This window comes from Lissotriton helveticus, chromosome 3_1 (assembly GCF_964261635.1).
Source record: "Lissotriton helveticus chromosome 3_1, aLisHel1.1, whole genome shotgun sequence".
Taxonomy (NCBI): Eukaryota; Metazoa; Chordata; class Amphibia; order Caudata; family Salamandridae; genus Lissotriton; species Lissotriton helveticus.
Window position 1 is genome coordinate 739,569,780 of NC_136061.1, and position 13,470 is coordinate 739,583,249.

General features: G+C 42.3%; 1 protein-coding gene across 6 annotated transcripts in view; it reads right to left on the reverse strand.

The window, feature by feature from the left end:
- The window catches only part of TEAD1 (TEA domain transcription factor 1), a 505,124-nt gene that overhangs the window by 399,005 nt on the left and 92,649 nt on the right, over positions 1 to 13,470 (reverse strand). The window lies entirely within an intron of this gene.

Here is a 13,470-nt window from a genome sequence, read left to right on the forward strand (position 1 = left end):
TCTTCTTTGAGAAATTCGCGAAGAGTCATCAACCGGCGCCAAAGTTATTCCAAATAGAATGTTGTGGATTTCCTATGGAAACTAGGTCCTAACTATATCTACCTACTGGCGACCGACAGTAGGTAATATATTCACATATGTATATATGTGTATATGTATATATATATATATATATATATATATACATATCATGTATCAGTCATATTCAACAAAAAAACAGCAGTTAATACGACGTTATAGTTATTTGTTGAAATATGATAAAACTAATGTTTAAAAGCTGGAAATCTACTGACATTCATGAAGTTATAGTTTATTGAACTAACTGTAACTCGAGCCCTGTAATGCACTACTTATGACCGCCCATATTACATCACTCATGACATGTTAAATGACATAAATGATGACTTCTCAAATCACTTAATTGCTGACATCACTGATATAATTACTGATAACATCATCCATGATAATACTATTTACATTACCCCATAAACCCATATATCTTTTTTAAAAAGGAAGTAGATAGTAAAAGGCCTTACCGTCATATACAGTAGCTGTGTGAACACATGTGGGTGCATTTAAGGGACATTGAATAATAACTGGAGGCAACTGTAGCTGTGCTCTGTGAAAGTTAAAAGGGGCACAGTTTTTTTTTACAGTTTACCAACCATTAACCTTTTGGGGAGAAGCAGTCCTTAAATGAGATAAAGGCTGAGCACACCCGATGTGGGTCGTAGAGGCATGTTTCAAAGAAGGGCATGGCTTAAATCCAAAGCTTGTCACAAAAATGTGAGAAAAGTGAAAGATTCTGTTCACAATATACCATCAGCAATTGATATATTTTTTATTTTTTTAGTTTTAAATAGCGCAAACTAGACCAAAGATATTGAGTATCAGAGTGCCTTACATAGCATCAGTTTCATTACACAAGGACACATTCATTTTGGTAAGGCACAGGGAGATTAAGCGATTTGCCCAAAATCACAGGATATTGAGCGTTGTTGCCGAGACTCGAACCTGGTTACCCAGCTTCGACGTCGACCGCTCTAGCCATAAATCTACATCCTCTCCCCATATCTGGCCATGTGATCAGATTAAACATTTGTATGACAGTGTAATAGGCAAATTCTATGTATAAGGGATGTTTATAAGGTGTGGATCTTTATATAATTTTGCTGGATTTGGAGGCATTACAGATTGTTGACTAATGCAGAATGAAAGGGTGACCCACTTAGAGACAGTTTAGCTCACACTGTGTTTGTAAGTATGGCTGTAGGGTCAAAGGTTGCATGCCATTCTGCTAATCCGAGGGAATGTGTGTAGTGCTGTTAAAAACGGGGGTCTCTAGTTGGCAATGGTGTGCACTCTTGTCCAAGTAGGGACCCTTCTTCCTAGTCACGGTAAAGGGGATACACTTCTAAAATAATCCCTGATCACTCCCAATGGTAGCTTGGCATGAGCAGACAGGCTTATCTCAGAGGCAGTGTGTAAAACATGTGTGCACACATACAGTAATACAGTGAAAACACTACAAATGGACACCACACCAGTTTAGAAAAATAAGTAATCTTTATCTAAATCAAACAAGACAAAAATTACAGAAATCCACAATACAGTAATAAAAATATGACTTTTAAAAGGTAGAAACGGTTCTGTCCAATGCAAACTATAGATGCGACACTTTCAACACATAGTACATTGGATGAGTCAAAACAACAAACAAAAACAGCCGCAAGGAAGGCGATGCATCGGTTCCTTACATGCAGGGAAGGTAATGCATTGGTTCCTTACTCCAGTGGAGGTGATAGGTTGGTTCCTTATTGCCATGCAGGGGAGGTGATGGGTGATGTAGACTTGGGGCCCCAGTGCGATGTGTGAGGATCGGGGATCGATGTGGCAAAAGCGCTTGCATTGGTTTCTTCAGCCGCGGTCCCACGATTCGTTGGTTCTTGCAGCCGCACAGCAGGACCTGCGTCGGAATCAGTGCGGTGATCTCGGACTTTATAGATCGTGCACTCGATGCGGCGTGCAACGATTTCTCCTGCCGCGGGAAGGCACAGCTTCGGTTTCTTTAGCGATGCATCAGAAACAGGTGTGGATGTGTTGCACTTCTCGTCATTGCATTACTTTTCCCGCTCCCAACAGCAGGAACAACCTCCGAGGCCCAGATTAGCAACATGCAAAAGAACGATGGATTTAACCCAGATCTCTTGACTGGGGGTGAATGTGTGATTCATTCAGCATTCGTCCATCATTTGGTTGCGTAGCACAGACGAGCAACAGCCACCTCTTGCCAAGTCAGAACTCCCAGCAAGGAAGTTCAGGGGAGCTGCGGGTGAAGTCTTTGTGCCCCTAAGACTTAAAAACAGGATGCAAGATCTACTTCAAGCCCTTGGAGATCTTCCTCAAGCATGGGACACAACAAAGTCCTTGTCCTTTCCTTGGCAGAACAGCCACTGCAGGACAACCCCCAGACAGCACAGGGCAAAGGGGCAGTACTTCTCCTCAGTTGCTCCAGCTCTTCTCCTTGGCAAAGGTTCCTTTGAATTCCAAAAGTAATCTAATCTTCAGGGGTCTGGGCCCCAACTTTAATAGTCCATTTTTCTTTGTTTTCGGCTGTCAGAGAGGCTCTGTGCTTAGTCAAAACCAGTTCTGACCTCTCTGGTGCAGCTTCCTGGTAGGAGGTGGAGACAGCATTGTGTAAGGCAGACCAGGCCTATTCAGGTGCAAGGAAATCTCTACACCCTACTCTAAATGCAGCCCAGGTCTATTCAGCCCAGCCCTGACTCATTCAGGGAAGGCAAGACACACATCAAAACCCCAGTGCCTGTCTGAAAGAATGCACATCTCCAGCCTCAGTCACTCCAAAGCCAGACAGTCAATACACAAACCTAGCAGCCGCACACTGTATGGCTAAGCAAGAAAATACCCACTTTCCAAAATAAGTATTTTCAAACGCAGAATATAAAAATCATCCTTACTAAAAGATCCATATTTATATCCTGAGTTCAGGCATAATAAACTCCATCTTTCTACCCTGTCCCAATGGGAAGTTATATGTATAATATGTTAAAATAAACTCCCATTCTATCCTATGGGACAGATAGCCTATCAATAGTGTAAAACAAAATACACTCTATTTCACTATCAGGACATGTCACACACCTCAGTGCATGTCCTACCTTTCATATATACTGCACCCTGCCCATGGGGCTACCTTGGGCCTACCTTAAGGGTTTCTTACATTTAAGAAAAGGGAAGGTTAGGGTCTGTCAAGTCGACATGGCAGTACCAAACTGCGCACAGACACTGTAGTGACAGGTCTGAGTTATGTGGGTGGAACAATCAGTGCTGCAGGCCCATTAGCAGAATTTTATTTACAGGCCATGGGCACACACAGTGCACTGTACTAGAGACTTACCTGTAAATCAAATATGCCAATCCTGGACTCACCAATCCATAAATACAATTTAGAGGGACAGCATATGCACTTTAGCGCTGGTCAGCACTGTTAAAGTGCCCAGAGTCATAAAACCGACAAAAACAGGGTCCAAAACAGGAGGCCAGAAAACAAAAAGTCTGGGGATAAACCCGCTGGAAAAGCCAGGTCGAACAAGTGTATCTTACAAAACTGTGCTGGCTTCTTCATAAGGCCAGGCTAAAAACAGTAGCTAATGTATACCTATCAGCCTCTTGACTTAAAATTGAAGGTCATGTGAAGTCTTTAAGAGGGTGATGCCATTAAGGTGGCTAGAAAACAAACTCTTTTTTGGAGGATGCTCGAGGTTTAACAAGTGGGCTATCCCATTGAAGTATTTAGAAGCACTTTGTTAGTAAGGTGTGTAAATACCAGTAAATAGAGGGTAACATCGACCAAATGTGAGTAAGTTGGCAGAAATGCTATGTGTCCAGCATGTGGGTAAAGATTATGTTCCTTATTATTTGATTGGTGAAGCAATATTCGTAACGTGTGACAAATTGAACTTCTTGAAGTCCCTTAACCCTACAGGATAATTCCAAAATAATTGTAAGATGTCATCAGTGATGTCATTGATGATTTAATTTGAAAAGTCATCAGTTATGTAATTTGTAAGATCATAAGCAGTACATCGGGGGAATAAGAGTACAGTTATTTCTCTAAACTATACCTGGCAAATGTCAGTGATTTTTCAATTTTTAAGCGTTAAGTTATATCTCATTTCAACACCAAACTATAAAGTGACTTTAAATTTAGTTTTTTGTCAGTTGATTATATGCGTTTTTTATCATATTCAACATTCATCCAAATTCCTACAGCAACCTTCACCCAAACCTTAGCAATGTGGACAACCTCCACTGCATACAACCTATTCTGCGCAAAGTCAGGTTGGCCACAGGGCCTGGCCGCCAGCCAGGTCTTGCACCCAACCCACCTTGGGCATCCTGTGCGCACAGCCTTCAGCAATGTACACTGGAGGTGACCTGTGCCTGCACAATGGTGGTTGTCTACAGGTCTGGTCTACCACCAGACACTTATAAAAGAAATTAAATAGTTTTTTTGGTACCAAAAAACTGGGTACTGTTACCAAAGTACTGGTCATCCAAAATAATTATTTTATCGAGTCTTGTAATGGAAGCTATAACAGTTTCCTCTGTGTTGCAGCCAGCCAATCAGATTATGTTGAACTGTTACGTGATACAGTGATACCAGCACTGGTACCACAGTATTAAAATAATAAACAAGGAAAAAAACTCCATCAGCCAACCAGGATTGCCTATTTTTTTATATTTTGGTACAGGACGAATAATACAGCTATACCTTACTTTTTCTGACCCCTTTATTCCCAACATATGCCCATCTTTAAACACTTATTTCTCAAAAATGGCTGAACACATTTACACCAAATAACAAACAGCACATTTTCTGAGCAATTCTCTAACTTTTTACCTAATTTGGTGCAATTCACTCAGTCATTACTTCTGTATCATAGAGTAACGTTTCCCATGTGAATAACATAGACAATATCACTTTAGGGACCCCCAATTTTATTGGCTCCCCGCTTGACCGATCGAAGCAAAACTTTCCATGAAGGAGCCAAGACATATGAAACGTTTTCTTGGAAAGTTTTATGTAGATTTGTTAAATGGTGGAAAAGTTACCAAGACACCAACAATGCGTTTTTAATGGAAACTCTAACCTAACTATAAAGTGACGACCACATATATACCCCAAGAACAAGGAACAGGATTCAGTGATTAGGTACATAATGGAATATAAAGAGTCAAGTCATCATATTAAAAAAATGCTACAAAGTAACTGCCAATTACTCAAATTGGATGAGACACTGAACCAGACACTGCCAGATTTTCACTTATAAAAGATAGCAGCCCCAGGTGACCATTAGACCAAAGGTTTCACATCAAGCATTATGAATGATAATTCTAATTGGGTGACCAAATATCAAAAGGGATTTTGTCGGTGTCAAAAATGCACAGCCTGTTCGTTTGGGCAACATACAACCTCGTTTCAATCACAAAGTGGAAAAACATAAATAAAGCAATGGATTAATTGTGAAACTCTGTGTGTAGTATATACATTGGAATGTGGCTGTGGGAAGAAATATATGGGCAGCACTGTCAATAAGTTAAAGCTGCGGATCTTACAACATCTCCAGACAATTCAAAATAAAGATTCCACTTATGCCATGGCCAACACGCTTATGGGAAGACCATGAGGGAGATAATTCTGGTGTACCTTAATATGGGATCAATCAAAGCACCAAGAGGAGTGATCTAGAACTGGCCCTACGGAAATCAGACTCAAGATGGATAATCCTTATAGGCACAGAGGTACCATGGGGATTGAAGTCTAATGCTGAATTACATGTACATCTAAGGAAACTTTCTGTGCCTATTTCAAGAATCAGCATTGTGTACGTTCTCTCCACAAAGGTAATAATTCGGAAGACTGATGACGTTCAAAGTTCATTGTGACATTTTTTTAAGTGAAACAGTAGCCAAATGCACAGGTAACTTGATAACACATTATTCGACCATCGGTTCTCGGGTACTGAAATGCTTGAATTTATTTTTTGTAAACTTCTTGAAAAAAGTGTGTGGGATTATATGACTGTCCAGATATACTTCTCTTAACATAATAGGATTAATGGCACGTGTACACTTGTTTCACATACTCCACATGAACTTTAGTAGTGTACTTTGCAAAATAAATAAGGAAAAAGGAATTTGCATGAAAGATCAAGGTCACATTGTCACTTTAAATATTGAATTTGATATGTTTCTGCCGAAAACCTTAGAAGCACCCAATTAAGCTGCTTCACGGCACAGAAACCATAGCTTGATATTGATTGAATATTGAGTATACCTCAAAATTGAGGATTGAAAGCAAAAAAGAGAGGATATGGGCATAAGTCACTTTAAAAAGCATTGGCACCTTAATAACATCAAATATATGATATAGGTCCTAACTGACCCGAATTGTGAACAAGAGTAAACACACATATCACTTTATGCTAGCATCAGCACTTTAATAACGTTAACTTTATGAAATGGGCTCTAGCAGAACGTTCATTGAGAATAGATGTAAATGCACATGTCACTTTATAAAATCAGGGGTTTAAATAAAACCTCTCATTAGGCAACTTTTCATCAGGCAATTTGAGGATGTGTTCGACATACATCACACTTGTAAACTCACTCAAATATTATGTACTTCACTAGTATAAAGCAATTAGGGAACAATATATAAATGGCAATGAAACTGTAAAGAGAAGATCAGTGTACTTTACAATTATCAATTAAATGGGAGACAGTACCAATCTCAAGATTTTTCCTTGAATACATTTTTCAAAAATGTATTTAAAAAATACATGTCCTTTGCTCAAAAGCAGACATTACAATGAACTTTGAACGTATCTTGTCACGCAAGTGAGGGTGTGAAAGAATCATATTGCGCATTGAATACTGCACAAGTTATGAGTTTAAACTTAAGCACTGTATTTTCAAACTCATAGAAATAATGAGATGCACATGTCACTTTTTTAAGACACTGGCACTCTATTGAAATTTCTGTGATTTTCGTTAGCTCTTTAATTTCTTGTGTTGCCTTAAATAACATATACAACAAGCATTGGCATAGCCAATAGGTCTTGCTTTTGGGACCTTATAATGTATTTAGTTATGCAGCACAATATCCTTGGTGCAGCAACATCAACTGTTGCATGGCTAAACACTTATAAGGTCCCAAAGGCGAGACCTATTTGCTCTGCCAGTGCTTGTATTAATTTCTATTAAGAGTTTCCTGAGCAAACAGCAAATAAAAAATAAAACATGCAATTTATAAAGATTAAAAACATACAATTCGGTGCTGATTTTTTAGATGCCTTATGATATGCATTTGCTTTTCCTTCAGTGATTTGAAATGTTTTTTCTTTTCCATAAACATTTTTTGCAAACAGGCATTGGCAAAGCCAAATATCTTGCCACTCATTATAAAGGTGAAGCCTATGGTCTCACGACAAATCGCTAAATGAAAATGTTTCGTTCTGTATCCTCCCAAAAGCTTCAATTTCTACCCTGCACCCCAGATCACAACAATAGGGAAAGGGCTTATACATGTTTTTACACATATCTGAAGTAAAGTATTTCTGGTCCAAAATGCCCTCAAACCCAATAAGAGTGAAAATGTACATTCCGTGTGTCTTTGTGAGATACATCAGCTAAGTGACAAGAACAGTTTATGTACATTAATAAATATGAGAAGAAAAATTAATTTCCCTCCTCACTTGCATCTGTCTAGAAGATGCGTTGTCTCAAAACTAAAGCTTCTATTTCACATGCACTCATTCTCTTGATCCAAACAGCACTGCTAACTTCCGCATACATATTTTTCCAATGCCCCGGCAGTCTTTCCAACAAACAGACAAATGTGTCTAATTTGCCACACAGCAGATTCCCAGGACTCTGAAGCGTCATTCTAACTTCCGCGCTGAGGGACAGAGCTGTGGCGCTATCTGCCCTCAAATGAAACAGGAATTAAGAGTCTTGCACTCGTGTCTATCCCTCGATGACACGAGATTCAAAAGAGATTACATATAATGATCTGTCTAGAAAAGATTACCCCGGATGAGGAACATGCCCGCCTAACCTCGAGTACCTGAAGAAGAAAGTGAGGCGCCCTGCGAAGCTTCAGAGTTTGTTTTTGAAAAGCTTTTGTTTGATTCTCAGAGAGAAAAGTGCGCTCACCAGATGCATTTATTCGTGAGGACACGTAATATGCGCGTTTGTATATAGACTGCATCATGAAAGGCACACAGGCAGGGGAGCGAGAGTAAAGCGCGCGCGGCCACGCTAATTGGAAACAGATGGCCCCTGCGCTCCGCTGCTCACTCCCGCAAGGTGGATACCACCACAAGCACGAGCATTTGAAAACTGCAGACCGATTTCTAAAGGTCATCTCCTAGCGCAAAAGGAAAGAAATTGTACTTTAAAGAGATTAATTGTATTGGCAGCCAAGTAAAATGTAAAACTCAAAATTCAGAAGGTGAAACTTATGCCAATGAGTAAAACAGGACTTGCATGGTCATGTGTAAATCATTTCATAAAGAATATCTTCTCACATGTCAAGATGTGGATTGTGAAGTCATTTCAAGGATATATGGACATGTGCAATGTAATTAATCCTATTTCTGGCAGTCTAGTGCTTTTGTCTTTCAAAACTCGAATGTGGTTTGGTCTTAGGGCCTCTTTTTTATGCACTTTACACTTGTTGAACTCTATGGCCAGTTGAAAGCTCCATTGAAACGCATAGCCATATTGCTGTTTTGCCCCCACTTGCACTTATTTTGCTAAAAATTGAAAATAAAATTAAAAAGGGTAAAAGATTTGGCAAATTGTACCTGGCCATGCTGCCTCTGTCTTCATGGGTTCACGTATTGTAAGGAGTCAGTGAAAAGACACGACTTGAAAGGAAGCTGTGTTTTAATATATATACATGTAGATAGATAGATAGATAGATAGATAGATAGATAGATAGATAGATAGATAGATAGATAGATAGATAGATAGATAGATAGATAGATAGATAGAAAGATAGATAGATAGACAGATAATTGATTTTCACTGAGAAAAAACAAAGGTTACCGGGACATTCTAGTTAGGCTCACATTTTACTCGTACAAAACCAGAGAAATTCAGCAGTTATAGTTAGCTGATCTAACTATAACTTACGCCCCAATGCACTGCTTATGCCCTCACATATTACATCACTCATGACATGATTAGTGACATCACTCATGACATCACTGATGACATCACTAATGAAACCACTGATGACATCATCCAGTAAGTGTGTGTTTTGTAAAAGTTTATGGGCCCGATGTAGGTAATCTCATTTTACCGGTTCATAAATACCGAATCATACCGAATCGGTATTTATGAACCGGTAAACTGTATGTAGCTAAAAACTCTGTAAAAAATACCGAATCGGTAACATTCGGAATCCTGACTCGGTAAATACCGAATCAGTAATCTCCGAATCGGTAATCACAGATTCGGTATTACCCATTCAACCCTATGGGCCTCCTGGCCCATAGGAATGAATGGGAGATACGAATCGGTAAATACCGAATCGGTAAATACAGATCTCGAAAATTCGAATGGAAGACATGTGAGCCAGTCAACCAATCAGGGACACCAACCACACCCCACAACCAAGCAACTGTGAAATCAACCAATCAGATGCAAGTACCACACCCTGTACCTGGAGTTGGCCACACCCATGCAGGTGCAGAGCCACAGATATGTGTAGAGAGCTGGAGGGGTGACAAAGTAGCAGGCTGCACTGAGCCCAGAAGAGCATCACCATGGAGTCCCAGGAAGGCCAGAAGGATGGTGTGGACAGAAAAAGGAAGCTGAAATTCAGCTCAACTGAGCTCCAGGTGCTGGTAGAGGATTTAGTGCAGCATTACAGCGAGCTATTTGGGAGACAGTCCCTGCAAGTAGCAGAGTCTGTAAAGAGAAACACCTGGCTGGCAATCTAGAGCAAAATAAATGCCCTAGGAGTCACACATCGTGAAATTGATGACATCAAGAAAAGGTGGTATGATCTGAGGATCACCACCAAAAAGAAGATCGCCACCCAGAGGAAGGAGTCCGCAGCCACAGGTGGGGGGAAGAGCCGTGCACCAAGCCTCACTGACCTGGAGCAGCTAGTGGAATCCACCATGGAGCCTGAGAGCATACACGGGATTGGGGATGCTGACAGCTCAGCCAGAGCTGCAAGAAAGAAAGATAAGATGCAGGGACATGTACCCCACCCATTCCCTGGCTCCTTCCCCTTTGTGGGTGACTCACTCACATTCCAGAACACATGACAGTAGTCACCTGCAATGGATTATGGTAGTCGTAGTCATAGGAACATTCATCAAGGCAGCCAACACTGAACACTGCATGCCATGCCACACTCCCCATACACAAGCAGTTGAGGCATATGAAAATGTGTGTTAGGAATTTGTGTGATGAAAACACACAGCTGATCATGTCCATGTCTGCCCACAGGAGAGTCATCGCGCAGTGCAGCGCAGGGAGGGGAGTCAAGTGCACCAACAACGGCTGCGAGGGAGAAGCCCACAGACACAGCAGCACCTAGCCCTGTCCCTGAGGACACTTCCACAACGCACGCAGCCACAACAATGGAGCAAGACACCACTGCACAGCCACTGTCACACCTGCTGTTTGAGACACAGTCTCCGGCAGCACCTGCAGATGCCACAATGACAATACCAAGCACAGGCTCCTCTGTGCATGTGAGGCCAAGGAGGCAGGACGTACCACCATTAAGAATCCTGGAAAGCTCTGATGAGGAAGAGGCGGATGCTCACAGACCTAGCACTCCACCACTGGCTGGCAACGCAGGGCAACAGGGGTCATTAGGATCTGGCCGTGCAAATGACCGTGGCCGTAGTACACGTGAGCGAGATGAGGGGCAGAATGTGCAGGGGGTCTTTGCTGGTTTGGAAAGCACTATGGTTAAGATCCAGCGCATGCAGGCCAAAGGGATCATGGCAGTGCACAGACAGGTGCGCATCCTGAACAGCAGGATGTCAAACATTGACCGGGGGATATGCGCCATGGCAAAAGGAATGGAGTCCATGGCCAAAGGAATGGAGTCCATGGCAGAGGGGGTGAGGGACATGGGTGTGTGCATGGGTTCCCTCTGTGACGGGCTGGAGAGTGACCAGACAGAAAGGCGCAGGAATAGGCGCGAAGTCAAGCAGCTGAATCTGTCAATCAACCGTCTGGCAACTGCAACCACACTGCTATGCCCCCGGTCAGTGAACATGCAGACTGACATTGTGCACTGCTGCAGTGACTTGTCCAGGGGGATTGGGAGGGTGACCTCTGCTATGGAGGTACTGCTGACACAGCAGACAGCCACTGCTGGTAACACGTGTGTTGGGGACACAGAGGAGTCCACAAGCAGGAGTGGATCCAGCACGCCTGTACAGGACGTTCATCGGAGCAGCAGACTCCATGCAGATGACACTGACACCACTGCGCAGGTTGACCCCCTGCCCCGTGGCTCCCACAACATTATGCGTAAGCGCAAACATTGACTAATCATCAAGAACACAGGACAGGTCTAAGTGAAGTGAATTTTGGCCACCCTGTGTGAAAATTGAAGTTTTATTTAGTTGATGTGGTCTGGAATAGTGCAGTAGTGCATATTAAAATGAGTGCTTCAAGAACTGAACATGCCTGTGTTTCATCACTCTATTAAAAGTGTCTGTTAGTGATATCTGCGCGTCGCAGTCTACCATCTGTTGCTGGCGCTGCTCCTGCTGCATTGGGATCGGCTTGTCCTGTCCCATCATCTATGTCCTCATGATATGTGAGTTCTATCTCTGTGACCTCCTTTGTGGCATGATTGTGCAGCATGGCGCAGGTCGCAATAATCTTGCAACAGATAATTGGCGTGTATTGCCGTGCACCTCCACTCTTGTGGAGGCACCTAAATCTACTTTTCAGCAGTCCAAAAGTGCGTTCCACCACGCAACGTGTTGTTCTGTGTGCCACGTTGTAACGCCTTTCGCTCCTGGTGGATGGATTCAGGTAGGGGGTCAGCACAAATGAACGCAGGGCATATGCACTGTCACCTGGGTGGAAATTGAAATTTTGATTAGTCACATACTCATGATTGCTCCTTCTGCATAGACTATCAGGGTGTCTCACACATACTTACCTAGCAGGTATCCATCACCAAAATCACCAGCCACAAGGCGTCTGTATATCCCACTGTTCTGGAATAAGTAGGAGTCGTGGGTACTCCCTGGAAATTTGGCTACAATGTCCGTAATAATGTTGGCAGCGTTGCAGATCACCTGCACATTGATTGAATGCGTGGACTTACGGTTTCTATATATGTGTTCCGTTGCTGCAGGTGGGCATAGTGGGATGTGCGTCCCATCAATACAGCCTATGATGTGCGGGAACTGTGCAAGTTGATAGAAATCGGTTTTAGTCTTTGCTAGTTCAGCAGGTGTGTCAGGGAACTCAATGTAGTGTTCCATCCTCTGCATCATGGCTTCAAGAAATTTTCTGAAAAACCTTGACAGGCAGCTCTGGGACACCCCACCTACTGTAGCTATCACATGCTGGTAGCTCCCAGAAGCAAGAAGTTGTAGACAGGACAACACCTGCACGTGGGGTGGGATGGCGTGTGCTCTTGGTGTTGGGTGTTCCAGATATGGGTGGAGGTCCCTGATCAAGTCCCGGATGGTTCTGGGGTGGAGTCGGTACCTTTGCAGGATCTCAGCTTCAGTCAGTTGGAAGAGGGTGATCCTCTGCCTATACACCTGCTCCTCCCTTAGCCAGACCCTCTCTCCTGCTGCCTGTATCCGTAGCCGCCTTGCCATAATGTAGAAAGCCGCCATTGTGGTTGGACTGTTGCATTTTAGGGCCTTCTTTCATATCCTGTTCCTGGTTTCCACCTGCTTCCAATCCATGGTAAATACCGACTCTTAAATACCGAATTTCATGGAATTCCGTATTTTTGGGATTTGCTACATCTCGACAAGCCATTTTTACCATTTCTTATTTACCGACTCGGTAAATAGGAAATCGGTATTTTCCGATTCGGAAAATTACCATTTCTTAATTACCGATTCGGTAAATATGAATTCGGTATATTCCGATTCGTGTAATACCGATTCGGTATTTTACCGGCTGGTATTTACCGACTCGGTAACTTTTTAGTCACATACATCTCGATGGTCTTATACCGGTCGGTAAAGGCCGAAAATACCGATTTTTGGCCATTACCGACCGGTATTTGGCTACCCACATCGGGCCCTATGTGTGTTAAACATATATACCAATGTACAACAAAAGTTAAAATAGTATACTTTGTGTACTACTAATGAGTAATACTTTTTCTAACATATATTATGTGTGTGGCTGTGTGACTGTGTGTAT